Genomic DNA, 20,551 nt, shown 5'->3' with positions numbered 1-20,551 from the left:
GGTTTAATGGCTCTTCCTCTTCACTCCTCTCTCAAAATTGGAAAGGGCAAAGGGGGAGGCCCAAAGGGATTGTGTACAAACAGACAAAGAAAAGCACAGAAGGAGAACAGTAAACGTTGGCTTGCTAGTCACCTTAGTGAAAACTCCCACAAGACATGGGCCATGATGTCATTTATTTTCTCGTGGTGATGTTGTCTGGGTTTAAAAGCAACAACACTTTTGCTGCATGATTTGCTGTCTCTCTGTTGAATGCTTTAAAATGAAATCTCCCCGAGATCAAAAACTGTACCTTCCTATGACTTATAAATGAATGCCATAAGCGTACCCTTAATGAATCCCATTTGGATTTGATATTCTCTACCTAGCAAGTTGCAGGCACTCGGTCATCACCAGCAAACAATAAATCGATTGAAAATAAATGCTCTAAATGATAATCCTGTGAAAACAGCAGCCGCAGTAACAGTACCGTTAGCTTACTGCATGCTGAAAAATGCACTCAACTATAGTAACGTAGAAACACATTCACTGTCCATACCTGTGCAAGACTGAGGCACATCCATCTTCTCAACTCAGGTATTTCAGGTCTGGATTGTTTGCCTAATACACTGTAAGACCCTGGGGGAAGGATTGTGTCGTTTCCTCAGCCTTTAGAGTAGCTGGAACAGACTGTCTAAGCAGAGAGCAAACAAATAGCAGAAAAAACTCTGGGCGGCACAATTCATACTTTCCTGGAATCACAAAACGGGAGGAACCAAAATAGCTGGACTCAGATTTCATGTTTGCAATCTGCCGCATTTTCTATTTAAATTATTAAAACCCTGAATTGATACTTGAGCCCCTCAATGAAGTTGCAAAGACTTCTATGTCACAGGTCCGCTCTCTCTTATCGGATTCTTACTATTCAGTTTCTTCCACTTAATTTTCCCAAGCTGATTAGCATCATTCTTTTTCTATTCATGAGTCTGGGGCTTCAAGTCTAAAATTATCCTTTTCTTTAAAGAGCCCAGCCCAGAGAAATGTCTTCTGTGGTTTTTAGCTGACACAAACCCCTTGGGCCTCCTCAGTTAGCCAATCTTGAAGGCTGCTTTATGTTTGAGGGTGGAGTCCCTATTTTGAGGGTGGAAAAAATCAGCCTCTCCCCTCATGGCTATTTAATGCTACATTAGGTATTCCCTTTCTCCGGCTGCCAGAGCAGTGGTCTGAGATCCCACCCTATCCGAGGCAGCCAGTCTCCAGGGAATGTGACATTTGGAGACTCCATATGTGGGCAAAGATTCTTGGCCACTGATGACAAACCCAACCCCCTCCGCCCCCTTCTTCCTTTCAACAGCATCTCTGGAAGTCTAAGCAAGCAGTGTGGCCTAGTGGAAATAATAATAATAATGGTATTTGTTAAGGTCTTACTATGTGCCAGGTACTGTACTAAGCGCTGGGGTAGATACAAGATAATCGGGTTGGATACAGTTCCTGCCCCACACAGGGTTTACAGTCTTAATCCCCGTTTTACAGACGAGGCAACGGAGGCCCAGAGAAGTGACATGACCTGCCCAAGGTCATCCAGCTGACAAGTGGCAGAGTCGGGATTAGAACCCAGGACCTTCAAACTCCCAGGCCTGTACTCTATCCACTAGGTCACGCTGCTTCTCCGGAGGGAGTCAGAGGAAATAGAAGGGTGAGGAAAGTTTTGCAACGTTATTTCCCCCCAAACCTCGCTTGCTGACTCCCCTTGTCTGCAAAGCTCTCTTCTGCTACACTCCACCTCACACTCTTTTATTTTATTTTTACATTTGTTAAGTGCTTACTTTGGGCCAGGCACTGCATTAAGCGCTGGGGTAGATTCAAGCTAATCAAATTGGATGAAGTCCATGTCCCAGATGGGGCTTGAAGTCTTAATCTCCCTTTTGCTCTTCCCAAATTAACCTCCTAATTACACCTCACTCTCTACTCCCCTACCTTCAACCGACTGCTTATGCCTTTTCCCCTGCAAAGAATCCCACCCCCTTCCTCCTAAAGCTGCCAAACCTCATCCTCACCTCACCTTCAAAGCCTTCCAAAAAAAATACCTTTTCCAACGGAATTCCCAGTTTAGTCTTTCATTTTCCCGGTCATCACATCCCATCCACACCACTTTGCATCTATTCATTTAATTTCTTATTTTCATGTTTATCATCTGCAACACCTTTTGCTACTAAATGCTTTATGATTCATATCTGCTTGTGTCTACCATTAAAGCCGTATGCTCTTTGCGGGAAGGGATCTGGTCTTTTAATAATAATAATAATAATGGCATTTGTTAAGTGCTTACTATGTGCAAAGCACTGTTCTAAGCGCTGAGCACTGAAATGTTCTCCGGGGCCTAGTACAGGGCTCTACGTAAATTCAATACTAGATTACTGATGGTAATAACAATAAATTTATCCAAAACATTTTTGAACTCACTGCCTGCAGAACATGTACCATTCTTTCCAAAGCAGGAGACGACGTAATGCATTTAGTGGATTCTTGTTGTGAAATTTCTTAATTGTATAGCTTCTATAAATGTCTTCAATTCTGACATGTTATTTCACTTCAGTCTTGCCTTATTGTGGCCCATTTTTTTCTAGCCCCTCCTGAACTAAAATAGTCCCCTGAGTCTCGGTGTTTAGTGAGCTGTCTTATACATTATGCATGAGCATCACTAGACACATTCTAACTATAGAACGTGACTTGCTAATTATGGTTTTTGTAATCTGTCTTTGTTAGAATGTTGCACACCTTATTGGAAATCATCAAGTTTCTACTGTCATGGCCACAAAATGGAAGCTGCTGCTCTGTCTACAGTGGCAGGAGAGAATAAAATGTGGTACATTACTTCTATACTTCTTAGAGTGTGCCAATATGATGTGCCTATGCTTATTAAGCCTATTAGCATTTCAATTGCAATCTTTTTTTTTTTTTTTTTGTCAAGCTGGATGGTCTTTCTCCAAGAGAATATAGAGCTCTTTCAGGGAGACTTGCTACTCTGAGATTTCTGATTAACAATACTGTTTGATAAAGCCATCTTGCTTTTGTTAATTTGACAGCACCCAAAAAAAGGTTCGATCTGAATAGAGCAGTTTAATTCCCCACAATTCTCCTATGAGTCAAGACTCTAACAAAATCTATGAGAGGCTTTGTTTCGCACATGTGAACATCAAAAGCCCAGCACGTAAAAGATTACACGTTCAATATTTCCCCTTTACCTTTAACCCGAAACTACAATAATCCTAAAATATAATTTTTACATGAATTTGAAAGGAACAAAAACCAAACACACTTTGCCTCATTTTCCCTTGCTCGGCAAACATGAGATGAAAAGTTCTTATATCAATTTATGCCAAATCTCTGGTTGCCCATTCCCCTTTCAAAGTCAAGTAGCTAATACCCAATCAAACTGTGAATTCATAATTGACACACAAAGACAGAAAGCAATTCCCAGCTGCTAACTTCCCACCACCGAAAGAAAGTTTTCCTTAATTAAAACCCACCCATTGTAAACAGTGGCGCATTTAAAGTTGGCAGTAGTTTATCATTTTCACCGATGAAGACAAAGAAGTGTACTGTTGCCACGGTGAAGCCTATATGATAAAATACCAGAATTAGGTGAGTGAATAATTGATTCCATCATTCAATCGTATTTATGAGTGCTTACTGTGTGCACAGCACTGTACTAAAGTGCTTAGAAAGTACAATTCAGCAATAGAAACAATCCCTACCCACACAAGGCTTACAGTCTAGAGGGGGGAGACGGACATCAAAACAAATAACTTCCTATAATTAGAAAACTCACTGACAGGCTGTTCTTTGTGATAGTCCTTCAGCTGCTCCAAAGTCACATGCCTCTAAGAAAATGAACAAATTCCAAGTATTAAATGCTGACACTTAATAGGTATTAGTATGTTAGAATATACTCATCCCAGAGAACTGCCGTGTACCCAATGACTAAGTCAGGTAGCCCTTAAACTCCTTGAGGGTAAGAATACTATTCACATTCATTTCAATCGTATTTATTGAGCACTTACTGTGTGCAGGGCACTGTATTAACTGCTTGGGAGAGTACAATACAACAATAAAAACAGACACATTCTCTTCCCACAACAAGCTTACAGTCTAGAAGGGCAGGGAAGACAGTGCAGCGCTGAAACAAAGAAACAGGCCATCTAAGAATTAGTACGACCGAGACACCCTGCTTGTTCTTTCATAGCCAAGATAGTGTGTATGTTAAACGCTAGGCTTTTCCAGACTGCAACAGAGGATCTGAAGGCAGCCTACCTCAAACGAGCACTTTCCAAACGCTGGAAGGAGGAAAGAAACTTGCAAACTTTCCTCCACCACCTTCCTCTATTTGTGTTCCTTTTGAACCAGAGTTTACTTCAGTGATCAGCATCTAAGTAAATCGATCAACCAAACAATAAATGCCAAACCCTTTATGTCCTCTGAGGACACAAATTCAGGAGGTGTGGATAGGCGCACCAAATGGAATTTCCAAACTCCCTTAATTTTAGTTTTAGAGAGACAAAGAGCCTGGGTTTTTTTTTTCCTGGCTTCTGTAGGATGAATCCAATAACTTCCCGCAAAAGTTTATTTCCTGAGAGGCTACCCCTCTCTGACAGGGCCTAATATCTACAGCGATGAAAATAATAGTAGCAATAGTATTTACCGAGCACCTATTGAGTGCAAGCACTATATTAAGCATTTGGGAGCGTACAACAAAGCACAATTCCTTCCCTGCCCTCAAAACTCTTAGAGGTGAATGGGGAAGATGGACATAAAAGTATTTACAAATAATGGAGGCAAAATGAATAATTGAACGTATAACTGAACATGCACATAAATAAATGAATATCTCAGATAGATGGAGCAGAGAAAAAGCCACCCATAAGACAGAATGGTGTTCAAGATTCTGCATTAAAACTGTGCAAACATAAATTCCAATACCAACTTCTTTTAGGAAAAAAAGAAACCTCGGTGATGAGCCTTTTGCCAATCCAAGACATCAGAGATACCTCTTAGAACTTCAAATTTTCTGAAACCCTTTCATCCTGTGCAACATCTGTGGTTTTTCTCCCCAGTGAGAAGTTAATATTTAATCGTGACAACTAGATATCTTAAAATGCTCGGTTGAAAATTCTGGCTAAGAAAATAAGCTCTCCATTTGATTCTAGCCTACATTACATGCCAATTTGAGTCTCATACCACTTAGGCACTTTTTAATTCTAAATGTCTATTATTAAACAGTTTATCTACACTGTTCTAATATCCCACACATATCTACCCTAATATTCCAGACCCAATGCTATCTCACTTTTAACTCCCTTGAACATGACATTAAAGAATTCACTGCAATAGGACAAGTTATTTTGTCTCTATTACTTCAAATTCAACCTTCTGGAATACTATTTTTTTTTAAAAGTAGAGTTTAAAATGATAACTAGGAAGAACAACTTTCATTAATGTCTTTGAACATTTGAGTATTTTGGACTCTGTTCTAATAGGATGTCATCAATCTACAATTATGAAAGGAAAAGGCTTTAAAAACAAACCTGAGCACTTCTGACAGGTATTTAAATAGATAAATGACTGATAACAAAGTGCATTTCAATATGTTGAGAAACGTACCGTAAGGTAAGAACAAAACAGTCATTCTAATTGGCATACGTCCTATAAAAAGACAGCTCTTTTCAATCACTGTTATTTTCTTAGCAAACAAGATGTCCCAAAATAGTCAGATTCTAATCTGAGATGAGCAGCATCCATTGCTAGTACAGGGTTGGCACAGAGTAACTGCTTAACAATTACCGCTTTCATTATTACACACATTGCAGTGTGTACTACACATCGCATTTCATCAAGCAATTTGCTTCGATGCAGACAAAACTGAAAGTTGGGCAATATCTAGATCAATTTAACTCAAAAAAACCTTCACTGGTCCAAATTGTCCAGTTTGTGTTCTCTACGTTGAAAAAAAAAAATGGGAGCAACACTTCACGAGGTAAAACAATTTCTTAAAACAGATTACCATACCCTATCACCGCACTGCCACTGAGGAGGGATTAGGGGGCTTTCCTGAAGAAAATGCCTTCGAGCCTTTAATGCCTGGTCACTGTTTTAGTAATTTAAATACCATCATCATCATCAGTGGTATTTATTGAGCGCTTTCTGTGTCCAGAACACTGTAATGAGAGCTTGGGAGAGTTCAAAACAAGAGTAGACAAGTTCCCTGCCCACCACGGAGGATGAGTGACTGTGACGGAGAAACATGACTCTTAGATGAGGTAGTCTCTCCAACCTCTGGAATAGAAGGCTCACATGGCCCAAATCTAATGCCACAATAATATAAAAGCACCAGATTAAACGCCAAAGATTCAACCACTTAAAATAATGACTGCAAGCTCCTCCCAGATACCGTTTTGCACAAGCAGATATAATTGCTTGACCGTGTCTTTCTCTTCATGGGTTCCCTTGTCATTTCTAGACTGTGAGCCCACTGTTGGGTAGGGACTGTCTCTATATGTTGCCAACTTGTACTTCCCAAGCGCTTAGTACAGTGTTCTGCACGCAGTAAGCATTCAATAAATACGATTGATTGATTGATTGATCTCTAAACAAGACTCCCAGGCTCAAGGCCAAGAATCCAATCCCTTGGGAAGAATGGAGGGTGCTACACTTTGGAAAAGCTACACTGTTTCCTTTGGAATTCTCCCTTACAGCAAAGCTGGAGGGAGAAGGAATATTTATTACACTAGCAGAATTAAGAAGCAGCATTGCCTAGTGGATAGAGCACAGGCTTGGGGGTCAGAAGTACCTGGGTTCTAATCCCGGCTTCCCCACTTGTCTGCTGTGTGACCTTTGGCAGGTCACTTCACTTCTCTAAGCCTCAGTTACCTCAAGTGGAAAATGGGGATTAAAACCGTGAGCCCTGTGTAGGACAGGGACTGTGTCCAACCCAATTATCTTGTATCTGCCCCCAGCTCTTAGTTCAGTGCCTGGCACATAGTAAGCGCTTGACAAATACCACAGTTATTATTATTAGCACAGCAGGCAAGCTGGTGTCTTGGACACTCACACAGGTCAGGATCTTCGGGCCAACCCAAATACTTCCAAATAGGAATTCCCCAAGGAGCTGAGAAAGGACAGGAGAGCTCACCCAGAAGAAGGAGAGCAGCGGCGAAGACCCAAGCATTAGAAAATAAGTTTTTCACCGGCCTTCCTGTCTTTCCTCCTCCAACCTTCATTACGACGCCTCCCCTTAGCCAATTGTCCTGTGTTCCTTACCGCAGTTCCCGGAATGACTCCCTCCTCCCATCGTCCCTCCAATATTTGACAGGGCCTTGGACCAGAGCCCATTTTTACATACAATTTGAACGGTGCCTGAGCTCCCATTAATCAATCAATGGTATTTATTGAGCGCTTACTGTGTGCAGAGAACTGTACTATGCGCTTGGGAGAGTACAACAGATTTGGTAGACGTTCCCTGCCCACAGAGACCTTCAGTCTAGATGGGGAGAAATACATTAATATGAATAAATGAGCTATGGATAAGTATCTAAGGGCTTTTAGGTTTAATACATTTGTCCTATATTTTATTATCTAAGTACCACCCCCCTCCCTTAGGATAAATATAATCATTTTGCACAGACATGAGATCTGGCCCAAACAAAAAAATAAATAGGGGAAGGAGAGAGAGAAAGAATAATGTTTCAGGGCTGGCTATCACCACATCAGCATCCCAGATTCCTCTACCACTTTAGTGGAGAGGAGATGAGAGTGCTCTTTATCTGAATTGGCTTCAGGTTCCCTGTTGTCTCAATTCCAGTTGTTATTCAATCTACAGCCAATTTAACTGCACTTCAGCAGTGGCCTGGAATATTTAGAAATATATCTAGCCACCAGACACGGTCATGATTTCATACATCTTACACCAAAACTACTGTGCCATAGGCTACTGCAAAGCAGAATGTTTTCACTTACCCTGGAGAACGACCTCACAGTAAATTGGCTATCAACTTTGGAAATCTCAATGTCATTTTAAAAATTAGCAAACTAGTGCATTCCCCCAAAGGAAAATAGTTGCATGAAATAATTAAAACAAAATGGCTACTTATACACAGAGGTTTCTCAGATGTGGTATTTTTAATTAACTAAACAGCGCCTAAGCTTCTTTGATGTGTGACATATGTGGGATTCATCGCCTTTCCACTTTAAAAACAAAGAGTTTTGTTGAATTCTTTGTGCCACTGGCTAAATGTTGTCCTTGAGATTAAGCAATGAGACTAAAACTATTTTAAACTTGGGATGGGTCAAATCCCAAAATAGGATTTTTCCATTCAATCAACAAAGTCTCTACTGATTTCCCTACACGCAACAAGTGATAAACAAGATTATTCCAGAATTACTCGTTCAAACTTCGCTGTGTTCTTATACCATCATCAGTATTTGAGCACCTATTGTGAGTTCTGTACTATGTCCCTGGGAAAAGAAATTATCAAACACACGCCTTGCCCTATAGGAGTGTACAATCTAATGGGGGAAAGAAATTGCTAAACATACAAAGGGAGAAAGAGTCAGATACAAATGATAAAAACAAAACAAGAAATCAATAAACACATAAATGAATAAAATATATGCAAATGAACTGTTGCTGAGCTCCTGATGAACAAGACCATTAGAAAGGGTTTTACCAGCCTGTCTTTAAAGAACAAAAGATTTGTCAGATAAGTTTATTTGCAAGGGCCAATCCAACAATTCAAAAGAAATAAGCCACTTCTCATCAGGATGGAGAATAGCCTTGGTGCCTTAACAGAACAACAATGAGCCTTGCTGACTTGTTTCTTCTGTGAAATGCAGATATACACTTATTAGATATATCCACAAAGAATCACAGAGGTTAAACAGTTAAAAAAACAGAAAAACGGGATGAAGCTGGCACTTTCCGAGTCAAAATAATTTCCTATATAAATCAAGATTAAATATACCCAGAAGGATTAAAAAGAAAAGCCACAAAGTGCAAAAAAATGCTAATATAAGTCTTTTCAGATCATTACATCCTGCACAGTCTCAAACTAATTCTCACCAAAGCAGCATCTGACCTCAGTGGCTCTTGTTGTTCACTTTCTAGGGATCAAATCCAAATACCTTTTCTCCATCTTCATCCTTATTCAATTGTCTTTTTAGGTATCCTGAGTGTGACGCATTCCAACGCTTACTACTTTCATCCAGAAGTTAGTGAGGTGGATATCTCTTTTCAACCATTCACAAGGAGGTGGGAGGAGGAAGACGACAGCAATCGGAGGAAGGTTTTACCAGACAGAAAACAAACAGATCATTGGTCTGCATTTGGATAAACTCCCAATCCGGTGACCTCCTTAGCAGGAGCAAAATTCAGACCTCAAGTGAACCCCTGAGGTTCCGAGATCTCAGTGGGATTGTAAACGTGATGGGAGGCGGCATAGTCTAGTGGAAAGAGCCCAGGGCTGGCACTCACGAGACCTGGGTTCTAATTCCAGCTCTATCACTGACCTACTGTATGACATCAGGCAAGTCACTTTCCTCAGTGCTGCCATCTCTTCTTTATCTGTAAACTGGCATTAGCCCTGCTCTCCAGCCTCTTAGACTGAAAGCTCAATGTGGGATAAGGACTAGGTACAACTAATTGAATAATAATAATAATAATAGTGGCATTTATTAAGCGCTTACTATGTGCAAAGCACAGTTCTAAGCGCTGGGGAGGTTACAAGGGGATCAGGTTCACAGTCTTAACCCCCACTTTACAGATAAGGTAACTGAGGCCCAGAGAAGTTAAGTAACTTGCCCCAAAGTCACACAGCTGACAATTGGCGGAGCCGGGATTTGAACCCATGACCTCTGACTCCAAAGCCCGGGCTCTTTCCACTGAGCCACGCCGCTTCTCTACCCCAGCATTTAGCACAGTGCTTTGGCCCATACAAAGCCCTTCTCAAATGCCACAGTTATTGACTAAAACCCACTTTTAACGTGAAGCTGCACCTTACCTCAGATGAAGTTCAGGCACTTGGTTGAAAATCCCACTGGGACGCCGCGGGCTGGAAACCCAATCATTACAAAAGATGTTGATTTCCACTGTACTTCCCTCGGGAATGGAAATCCAAAGAGATTTGAGCTGTGTGTCTTGGGAACCTTCCCTTGACTCTGAGTTCTTCCTTTCCACACTTTTCCTGACTGCTTATGTTTTACTGTCAACTCTGCGTTTGCGGTTCCCAAGTTTTGCAGTTTGCCTCAGGACATTTTACCCCTCAAACTGTGTTAAATTGTGCCTCTCTGATTATCTCTACCTTAACTCCTCCTCGATAACTCATCAGTAATTCAAGGCAACATGACCAAGACTGGAGTCAATTGGAGACAACTACTCTCCCCGCTTTCAAAGTGTTATTGAAAACAAATCTCCTCCAGGAGGGCTTCCCTGACTGAGCCCTCATTTCCTCTTGTTCCATTCCCTTCTGCGTCACCCTGATTTACTAGCCTTTATTCACCCTTCCTTCAGCCCCACAGCTGTACATATCCGCAATTTACTTTCATTTCCATTAATATATATTTCCCCCACTAGACTGTAAGGTCACTGTGGGCGGGGAATGTGTCTACCAACTCTGTTATATTGTACTCTCCTAAGTGCTTAATATAATGCTCTGCACCCAGTAAGTGCTCAATAAATATGACAAAAGAATACGATAAATAGAGAAGCAGACTGGCCTAGCAGACAGCGCATAGGCTGGGAGTCAGAAGGACCTGGGTTCTAATCCTGGCTCCGTCACATATCTGCTAGGTGACCTTGGGCAAGTCACCTAACTTCTCTGGTCCTCACAGTTACCTCATCGGTAAAATGGGGATTAAGAGTGCGACTCCAAGTGGGACAGAAACTGTGTTCTACCTGATTAACACATATCTATCCCAGCGCTGAGAACAGTGCTTGGTATATAGTAAGCGCTTAACAGGAACCAAAATTATAATTATTATTATTATGACTGATGGATTAGTTAAGCTTCACAATCAACCCTGATTTGCAGTTCACCCTAGGACTTTTCACCCCATCAAATTTTGTCTCTCTGATTCTCTCTCCCACATCTCCTCCTCGAGAACTCATCAGTAATTCAAGGCCACATGACCAAGACTGGAGTCCTCAACTATCCTAGAAGGGTTTTTTTTTTCCCTTCTGGCTGCCCAGCTCTGTCCTTTCTTGCCTTTACCTCTGATTTTTCTGGCCAGTAAGCTTTTCTCAAGCCTCTCTTTTTACCACAGTGCAAATATCCGAACCAGGGGTTTGGACCACACCAGGGAATGCATCTTCTTCTAGACACGAAACCATCTTTTTCCTCTCAAGAACCTTCCTTTTTTGCTCCAACTTGCCTTGCTGGGTCCACAGTAATAATAATAATGATGATGATGGTATTTGTTAAGCGCTTACTGTGTGCAAAGCACCATTCTAAGTGCTGGGGAGGATACAAAGTGATCAGGTTGTCCCATGTGGGGCTCACAGTCTTAATCCCCATTTTACAGATGAGGTAACTGAGGCCCAGAGAAGTGAAGTGACTTGCCCAAAGTCACACAGCAGACACGTGGCGGAATCGTGATTTGAACCCATGACCTCTGACTCCCAAGGCCGTGCTCTTTCCTCTTAGTCACGCTGCTTCAGTCTCTCACAGACTCTAAAGCCTGGTGTTAAAAAAAACATCTGGTCCTTCCTTAAAATGGAAATGAGGCTGGGGACACAACTTCAACCGACAAGTCTGATGGAGGAAGAGGTCTAATTTCCCCCTGTTATTCTCTTTCAATTTTATCAATTTAATCTTCCAAGCAAAACTTGTAAAATCCCTAAAATGAAGTCACGTCAGCCCCTACTTATATACTCTCCTGCTCTCAGTTTCCAATAGAAATAATAATTATGGTGTTTATTAAGTGCTAACAATATGGCAAGCACTGTGCTAGGCACTTGGATAGATACCAGATAATCAGAGTCCCCGTCTCACACAGGCTGACAATCTAGGAGAGGGGGAGGGAAGGTATCTTATCCCCATTTTCCCGATGAGGAGACTCAAGCCCAGAGAGGTTGAAGGACTTGCCCAAGGTCACACAGCAGACCAGGGCAGAGCTGGACCTAAAACCCAGGACTCCAGCATCCCAACCAAATGCTCTCTTCACTAGGCCACACTGCACATTTCCTTTCTAAAGGTAATTCTTAGGAGCACCCCCACCTTACCTCCTTCCCTTCCCCACAGCACCTGTATATATGTACATGTGTTTGTACCTATTTATTAATCTATTTATTTATTTTTTTATTTTACTTGTACATATCTATTCTATTTATTTTATTTTGTTAGTATGTTTGGTTTTGTTCTCTGTCTCCCCCTTTTAGACTGTGAGCCCACTGCTGGGTAGGGACTGTCTCTGTAGGTTACCAACTTGTACTTCCCAAGCGCTTAGTACAGTGCTCTGCATACAGTAAGCGCTCAATAAATATGATTGATGATGATGATGATGACTGTGTCTGTTACAATATAACAACAATTGATAAATACAACTGACTGATAGAGAGGGCTTTCTTATCTCTCAATCCCATTTTACACCGCCACATCCTCAAGCGATTATGATCTTCTTGGCCTCCTGATCGCAACATGGAAATTTCTCTCCTCTGAAGAGCAAACGGCCTTCTCTGTTTTCCAGGGCTGGCTAGTCTCCCTCAGCTTCCAAGATCATTCCGAGCAGCAAAGGCCCAGCCCTGGGCAGGAAACCATACCAGGCACCTCATTTCAGATAGCAAATGCTATCCTTCCATTTTCTCCTATTGTCCCTCAGCAGTATCAGTACTAATAGTATGTATTAAAGCGCTTATTACATGCAGAGCACTGTACTAAGCACTGGGAAAGAATATACAGTTGGGAAGTCACTCAACTTCACTGTGCCTCAGTTACCTCATTTGTAAAATGGGGATTAAGACTGTGAGCCCCCCATTGGACAACCTGATCCCCTTGTAACCACCCCAGCGCTTAGAACAGTGCTTTTCACATAGTAAGCACTTAATAAATGCCATTATTATTATTATTAGACACAGTCCCTGTCCCTCTAGAGGCCCAGAATTAGCTTTATTCTTCTGCCAGGAATTCATAATAATAATAATTATTATTATTATTATTATTATTATACCTGTACTTAACAGGTACAATAATAATAATTATTATTATTAGCTTTATTCTTCTGCCAGGAATTCATAATAATAATAATAATAATTATTATTATTATTATTATTTATTAATTTAGAATAGATTAGAATTTATGTCCTTATGACTTCGAGACCTATGTTCTATCCACTACACCACACTGCTTCTCTGCTTCTACCTATTATTATTATAATTATTATTATTATGAATTCCTGGCAGAATAAAGCTAATAATAATAATAATAATAAGTACCTGTTAAGTACTTACTATGTGCCAAGCACTGCTCTAGGCACTGAGGCAGATACAAGTTAAGCAGGTTAGACACAGTCCCTCTCCCACATAGGGCTCACACTCTTAATCCCCATTTTTCAGATGAAGGAACTGAGGCCCAGAGAAGTGAAGTGACTCACCCAAGATCACACAGCAGACCCATGGAGGGGCCGGGATTAGAATTTATGTCCTTATGACTTCGAGACCTATGTTCTATCCACTACACCACACCACTTCTCTGCTTCTACCTGACTCACTTGTATCCCATTATCAATTTCTTCTCTCTTCTACATCAAGTTCAGCCTCTTCCTCTTTATGTCCAAGGCTATCACCATCTACAAATAGGCTCACACTTTTGTCAACTCTCTTGATCACTTCTGAATCATCTCCCTAATCAAAACTCTACATTTCCTGAGGCAATCAGCTCTTTGGGGGAGATTCAAGCCAGCTCAATCAATAGTATTTATTTAATGCCTATTGTGTGCAAAGCACTGTATTAGGAACTTGGAGAGTACAAAAGAGTCAGTAGACAAGATCCCTGGCCTCAAGGAAGTGTAAATTACACTTACATTTCATTTATTCTTTTAAAATACTAATCACACTCCTGACATTTCCAAAGGAATTACAGGCTGTTAATTCTTTAACACTCCTCTGTAAAGAAACAGGATTTGCCCCTTTAAATAACCAAACAGTACTGCCTTTTCAAACAGAACTACGATAGGTTTTGAATTCACTTAACATCAACTGCCTGACAGTGACTTTTGTCATAAAATTTTAATTTAGAAAAATACCATTTGTCATTAGTTAAAAAAAACACTTAGGGGGGCAGTTTTAAATGCACCTCATCAGGAAGAAGCAACAGAATGTTCAGACTGCAAAAACTGCATTTCTTAATGATTTTAGAAATGATTTTGCTACATCACTGTCAGGGTGGCCACAGAGATATTTTATCTGATGTGCTAACAGTTCCTAAAATACACAGCCATGTTACAGGAAGGACAGCTCAATAAATACTGCTACAATTACTATCACTGAAATATCCAACACGCTGTAACACCAGCAATTATCAGTCACCCCCAGAAGAAGTAGTAGACAGTAACATAAGCCAATTTATAAAAACCCTGGTCTCAAGTAGAGGAGAGAAACTCCAAGAGTGTGATGGGCCTATGTCATTCTTTTTTTTTTTTAATGGTATTTATTAAGCACTTACTATGTTCCAGGCACTGTTCTAAGCGCTGGGGTAGATGTCCCATATGTAGCGCACAGTCTTAATCTCCATTTGACAGATACGATAACTGAGGCACAGAGAAGTGAAGTGACTTGTCCAAGGTCACCAAGCAGACAAGTATCAGAGCCGGGATTAGAACCCAGGTCCTTCTGACTCCCAGCTCCAGGCTAACCATCAGGCAACACTGCTTCCCCAGTTCCTCTAATGAAAACCAACCCCTCATGAATTATTTTACAAAGTGCTAATAAAATACAAAGTTGCACAAAAATCAGTCCCTTATCCTGTTATAGCTGCCAGGCTGCCTGTTAAAACTGCAAAAACCTTCCCATAAAACACAATTTGATAAATCTCAATATGACACAAGTGAGCCCACGGCTTAGTAATGCTGGTCACTGTCAGCATTAAGTAAGGCAACTAATAAAATACAAAGTTGTACAAAAATCAGTCCCTTATCCTGTTATAGCTGCCAGGCTACCTGTTAAAACTGCAAAAACCTTCCCATAAAACACAATTTGATAAATCTCAATATGACACAAGTGAGCCCACGGCTTAGTAATGCTGGTCACTGTCAGCATTAAGTAAGGCAACTAATAAAATACAAAGTTGTACAAAAATCAGTCCCTTATCCTGTTATAGCTGCCAGGCTACCTGTTAAAACTGCAAAAACCTTCCCATAAAACACAATTTGATAAATCTCAATATGACACAAGTGAGCCCACGGCTTAGTAATGCTGGTCACTGTCAGCATTAAGTAAGGCAACTAATAAAATACAAAGTTGTACAAAAATCAGTCCCTTATCCTGTTATAGCTGCCAGGCTACCTGTTAAAACTGCAAAAACCTTCCCATAAAACACAATTTGATAAATCTCAATATGACACAAGTGAGCCCACGGCTTAGTAATGCTGGTCACTGTCAGCATTAAGTAAGGCAACTAATAAAATACAAAGTTGTACAAAAATCAGTCCCTTATCCTGTTATAGCTGCCAGGCTACCTGTTAAAACTGCAAAAACCTTCCCATAAAACACAATTTGATAAATCTCAATATGACACAAGTGAGCCCACGGCTTAGTAATGCTGGTCACTGTCAGCATTAAGTAAGGCAACTAATAAAATACAAAGTTGTACAAAAATCAGTCCCTTATCCTGTTATAGCTGCCAGGCTACCTGTTAAAACTGCAAAAACCTTCCCATAAAACACAATTTGATAAATCTCAATATGACACAAGTGAGCCCACGGCTTAGTAATGCTGGTCACTGTCAGCATTAAGTAAGACAACTAATAAAATACAAAGTTGTACAAAAATCAGTCCCTTATCCTGTTATAGCTGCCAGGCTACCTGTTAAAACTGCAAAAACCTTCCCATGAAACAGAATTTGATAAATCTCAATATGACACAAGTGAGCCCACGATGTTGGTCACTGTCAGCATTAAGTAAGGCAACTTTAAGAGATTCGGTCATAAACACCTACACAAGTCCAATCCATGTCCAAGCGCTCAATAAATATCATCGACTGATCAACTGGGGGAATCCGGGGGACTGAGCTCAGACGGTCCACCCTTGGCCCGAATCTGATTTAGAACGGGGCAGGAAGAGAGGGCTCGGGACCAGGGCTATGGGAAGAGCTCTGGTTTTTTCCTTAATTGGAGGGCAAGTCAGCAAGATATAAATCTAGGGCTGACCGAACAGACAGGAAGGAAAGGCTATTTGGAACCTCATTCTGATGACGGTTATTTTTTAAGGAATTAACTCCCATGACCTCGGCAGTGGGGTCACAATCCATGGTGGAGGGAATCCTCGAGGGGATGGCAGAATGCGAATTTGAAAATCGCAGGTCTAGACTCTACATACCATCATCATCATCATCATCAATCGTATTTATTGAGCGCTTACTATGTGCAGAGCACATAGTACTAAGCGCTTGGGAAGTACAAATTGGCAACATATAGAGACAGTCCCTACCCAACAGTGGGCTCACAGTCTAAAAGGGGGAGACAGAGAACGAAACCAAACATACTAACAAAATAAAATAAATAGAATACCACTATCGGCTGACTGCTGTTCAGGGCTGGCTGCGGGGTGGTTTTCAACTGTCAGATGTCAGTCTTGCTGTCAACTTGTTAGGCTCCCAGGGGGCTGGTACCATTTAACAATGTTTTCTCCGTTCACCTCGATGAAGGAATTAAGATGACACCGTCCTGGGTGGGGTTGCTAAGGCCTTGAATGAAAGGCACAGAATTAAATCTAAAAATATTAGCAAAGCGACCCACCCCAACCGCACTTATTGAACAGATCCTTATAATAATAATAATAACAACAATGGCATTTGTTACTATCTGCAAAACACTGTTCTAAGCGCTGGGGAGGCTACAAGGTGATCAGGTTGTCCCACGGGGGGCTCACGGTCTTAATCCCCATTTTACAGATGAGGTAACTGAGGCCCAAAGAAGTGAAATGACTTGCCCGAAGTCACACAGCTGACAACTGGCAGAGGCGGAATTTGAACTCATGACCTCTGACGCCAAAGCCCGGGCTCTTTCCATTAAGCCACGCTGCTTCTCTGATTATACTCTGCTGTTTGCCCTCTTTGTAACTGATTTTAGTATCTGCCTTCCCCCAGCTAGAATGGAAAGTCTTTGATGGCAAGGAACGTGTCTACCAACTCTGTTGCACTGTACCCTCCCAAGTGTTAGCTCAACGTTCTGCACACGGTAAGCGTTCGATCAAGCGTTCCCCTTGTCCCCCTCTCCATCCCCCCATCTTACCTCCTTCCCTTCCCCACAGCACCTGTATATATGTATATATGTTTGTACATATTTTTTTACTCCATTTATTTATCTTATTTGTACATATCTATTCTGTTTATTTCATTTTGTTAGTATGTTTGGTTTTGTTCTCTGACTCCCCCTTTTAGACTGTGAGCCCACTGTTGGGTAGGCACTGTCTCTATATGTTGCCAATTTGTACTTCCCAAGCGCTTAGTACACTGCTCTGCACATAGTAAGCGCTCAAGAAATACGATGATGATGATGATCAATACCCCTGAATGATTGGTTACAAGAGTGAGAACAAACACAGGTGTCGACGCCAAAAGGGGTGCTGGGGTTGATGGAGCCCACGGCTGTTTGGGCTGGACTCCCATCCTCGCTTCTTCCAAGTCTCTGCCAAAACCGGAGCGCTTCCAATCGGGGCTGGAAAGACCCAAAATGGCCACACGATTGCTCTTTGATCAATCAATCAATCAATCAATCGTATTTATTGAGCGCTTACTATGTGCAGAGCACTGTACTAAGCGCTTGGGAAGTACAAATTGGCAACACATCGAGACAGTCCCTACCCAACAGTGGGCTCACAGTCTAAAAGGGGGAGACAGAGAACAGAACCAAACATACCAACAAAAGAAAATAAATAGGATAGAAATATACAAGTAAAATAAATAAATAAATAAATAAATAGAGTAATAAATATGTACAACCATATATCCATATATACAGGTGCTGTGGGGAAGGGAAGGAGGTAAGATGGGGGGATGGAGAGGGGGACGAGGGGGAGAGGAGGGAAGGCTGTCCTTCTAGTCCCTATCCCTTTCCAAATCCCTGTTCCCCTTGCGCTCACAATGAGTGAGAAGTTGGCCCTATGAATACAGATAGAGAGTTGAGAGGGGTGCAGGGTTCGAGATTCTGAGGCACCGTTTTTCACAGTTTTGTCTCCCTTGTATGAGACAGGCATCATGGAGCCCCCCCTTTCCTCTCCCCCACCCCATCGCCCCCCGCCCTACCTCCTTCCCCTCCCCACAGCACCTGTATATATGTTTGTACAGATTTATTACTCTATTTATTTGACTTGTACATATTTACTATTCTATTTATTTTGTCAATGATGTGCATCTAAATTTACTTCTGTTTATTCTGATGACTTGACACCTGTCCACATGTTTTGTTTTGTTGTCTGTCTCCCCCTTCTAGACTGTGAGCCCGTTGTTGGGTAGGGACCGTCTCTCTATGTTGCCAACTGGTACTTCCCAAGTGCTTAGTACAGTGCTCTGCACACAGTAAGCGCTCAGTAAATACGATTGAATGAATACAGATTTGTTACTCTATTTGTTTTAATGGTACATATTTACTACTCTATTTTGTCAATGATGTGCGTCTAGCTTTACTTCTATTTATTCTGATGACTTGACACCTGACCACATGTTTTGTTGTCTGTCTCCCCCTTCTAGACTGTGAGCCCACTGTGGGGTAGGGACCGTCTCTATATGTTGCCAACTTGTACTTCCCAAGCGCTTAGTACAGTGCTGTGCACACAGTAAGCGCTCAATAAATCCAACTGAATTAATGAATGAGTGAAATCAACTTATAATAATATTATTATATTATATTATAATAGTTGTCCCCCTCTCCATCCCCCCATCTTACCTCCTTCCCTTCCCCACAGCACCTGTATATATGTATATGTTTGTACATATTTATTACTCTATTTATTTACTTATTTTACTTGTACATATCTATTCTATTTATTTTATTTTGTTAGTATGTTTGGTTTTGTTCTCTGTCTCCCCCTTTTAGACTGTGAGCCCACTGTTGGGTAGGGACTGTCTCTATATGTTGCCAACTTGTACTTCCCAAGCGCTTAGTACAGTGCTCTGCACACAGTAAGCGCTCAATAAATACGATTGATTGATTGATTGAATAACAATAATAATAACTGTGGTATCTGTTAAATGCTTACTCTGTGCCAGGCACTGTTCTAAGTACTGGGGTGGATACAAGATAATCAGGTTGGATATAGTTTCTGTCCCACGGAGGGCTGGCAGTCTTAATCCCCATTTTCCGGGTGAGGGAACTGAGGCACAGAAAAGTGAAGTACTTTTTTCACAGAAAAGTGAAGTATTGCCAATTTGTACTTCCCAAGCGCTTAGTACAGTGCTCTGCACATAGTAAGCACTCAATAAATACGATTGATGATGATGATGAAGTAATGTGCCCAGGTCACACGGCAGACAAGTGGGGGAGCCGGGATTAGACTCCAGGTTCTTCTTGCTCCCAGGCCTGTGCTCTGGCCGCTAGGCAAAGTTGCTTCTCAGTTTATCCAGTTATAAAATGGGGACAGGGCTGGCCAAGCACCTCTACGGCGGAAAACACTTTGTGGTCTTCGTGGGTGCTGATTATGAGTCAGCGAAGCAATGCTGTGATTTTAAAACACTAATATGATCCTGGGATGTATTCGTAGGAGCCCAAAATGAATGGAAGCAATCCTCCCTCCTTGGCCGGGCTTCTATAAGAATACTCGGTCCAACTATGGCCCTCCCTGGAAAAACAAGAGAGGGCTCCAAGTAAGCACGATTAAAGAGATGGAAGGGTTCAAGAAGTTGGTTTTGCTTGTTCGGAAAAAAAAAAAGGGAGGGTGGAGATCATTTTCAAGTACCTGGAGAGCTATGCAAGGAAGAGAATTTCAAGTTGTTCTCCAGCTCCACAGAGGTGAGGACAAGAAGAAGCAAGGTGGAGTGATTACTCCAAGCCATGGGCCCTCGAGGAGAGTATTCCCACAAGCTGAGAGGCAGGGCTGCCACGGGGATAGGGAAGCACTATGGGAGACGGCAGGTTTTCCGCCTCATTCCTCCCTTCCCATGGTCTCTGCTGTTTAGAGGCCTTCCCAGACTGAGCCTCTTCCTTCCTCTCCCCACCTCCATCCCCCCATCTTACCTCCTTCCCTTCCCCACAGCACCTGTATATATGTTTGTACATATTTATTACTCTATTTATTTATTTATTTATTTTACTTGTACATATCTATTCTATTTATTTTATTTTGTTAGTCTGTTTGGTTTCGTTCTCTGTCTCCCC

The 20,551-nt window shown here is 41.5% G+C and overlaps 1 protein-coding gene across 2 annotated transcripts in view; it reads right to left on the bottom strand.

Annotated features, from left to right (window-relative positions):
* Positions 1-20,551, bottom strand: part of FRY (FRY microtubule binding protein) — a 305,032-nt gene that overhangs the window by 280,827 nt on the left and 3,654 nt on the right. The window contains exon 2 of one of the 2 annotated variants that reach the window (XM_038761610.1): positions 16,748-16,923. The gene's annotated coding sequence lies outside the window, so the exon portion shown is untranslated. Of the gene's footprint in view, positions 1-535; positions 555-16,747; positions 16,924-20,551 lie in introns of those variants that run through there. The other variant, XM_038761611.1, reaches the window with a different exon arrangement.

The sequence above is a fragment of the Tachyglossus aculeatus genome, chromosome 20, assembly GCF_015852505.1.
Source record: "Tachyglossus aculeatus isolate mTacAcu1 chromosome 20, mTacAcu1.pri, whole genome shotgun sequence".
Classification (NCBI taxonomy): domain Eukaryota; kingdom Metazoa; phylum Chordata; class Mammalia; order Monotremata; family Tachyglossidae; genus Tachyglossus; species Tachyglossus aculeatus.
This window is presented reverse-complemented; position numbering and strand designations above follow the sequence as displayed.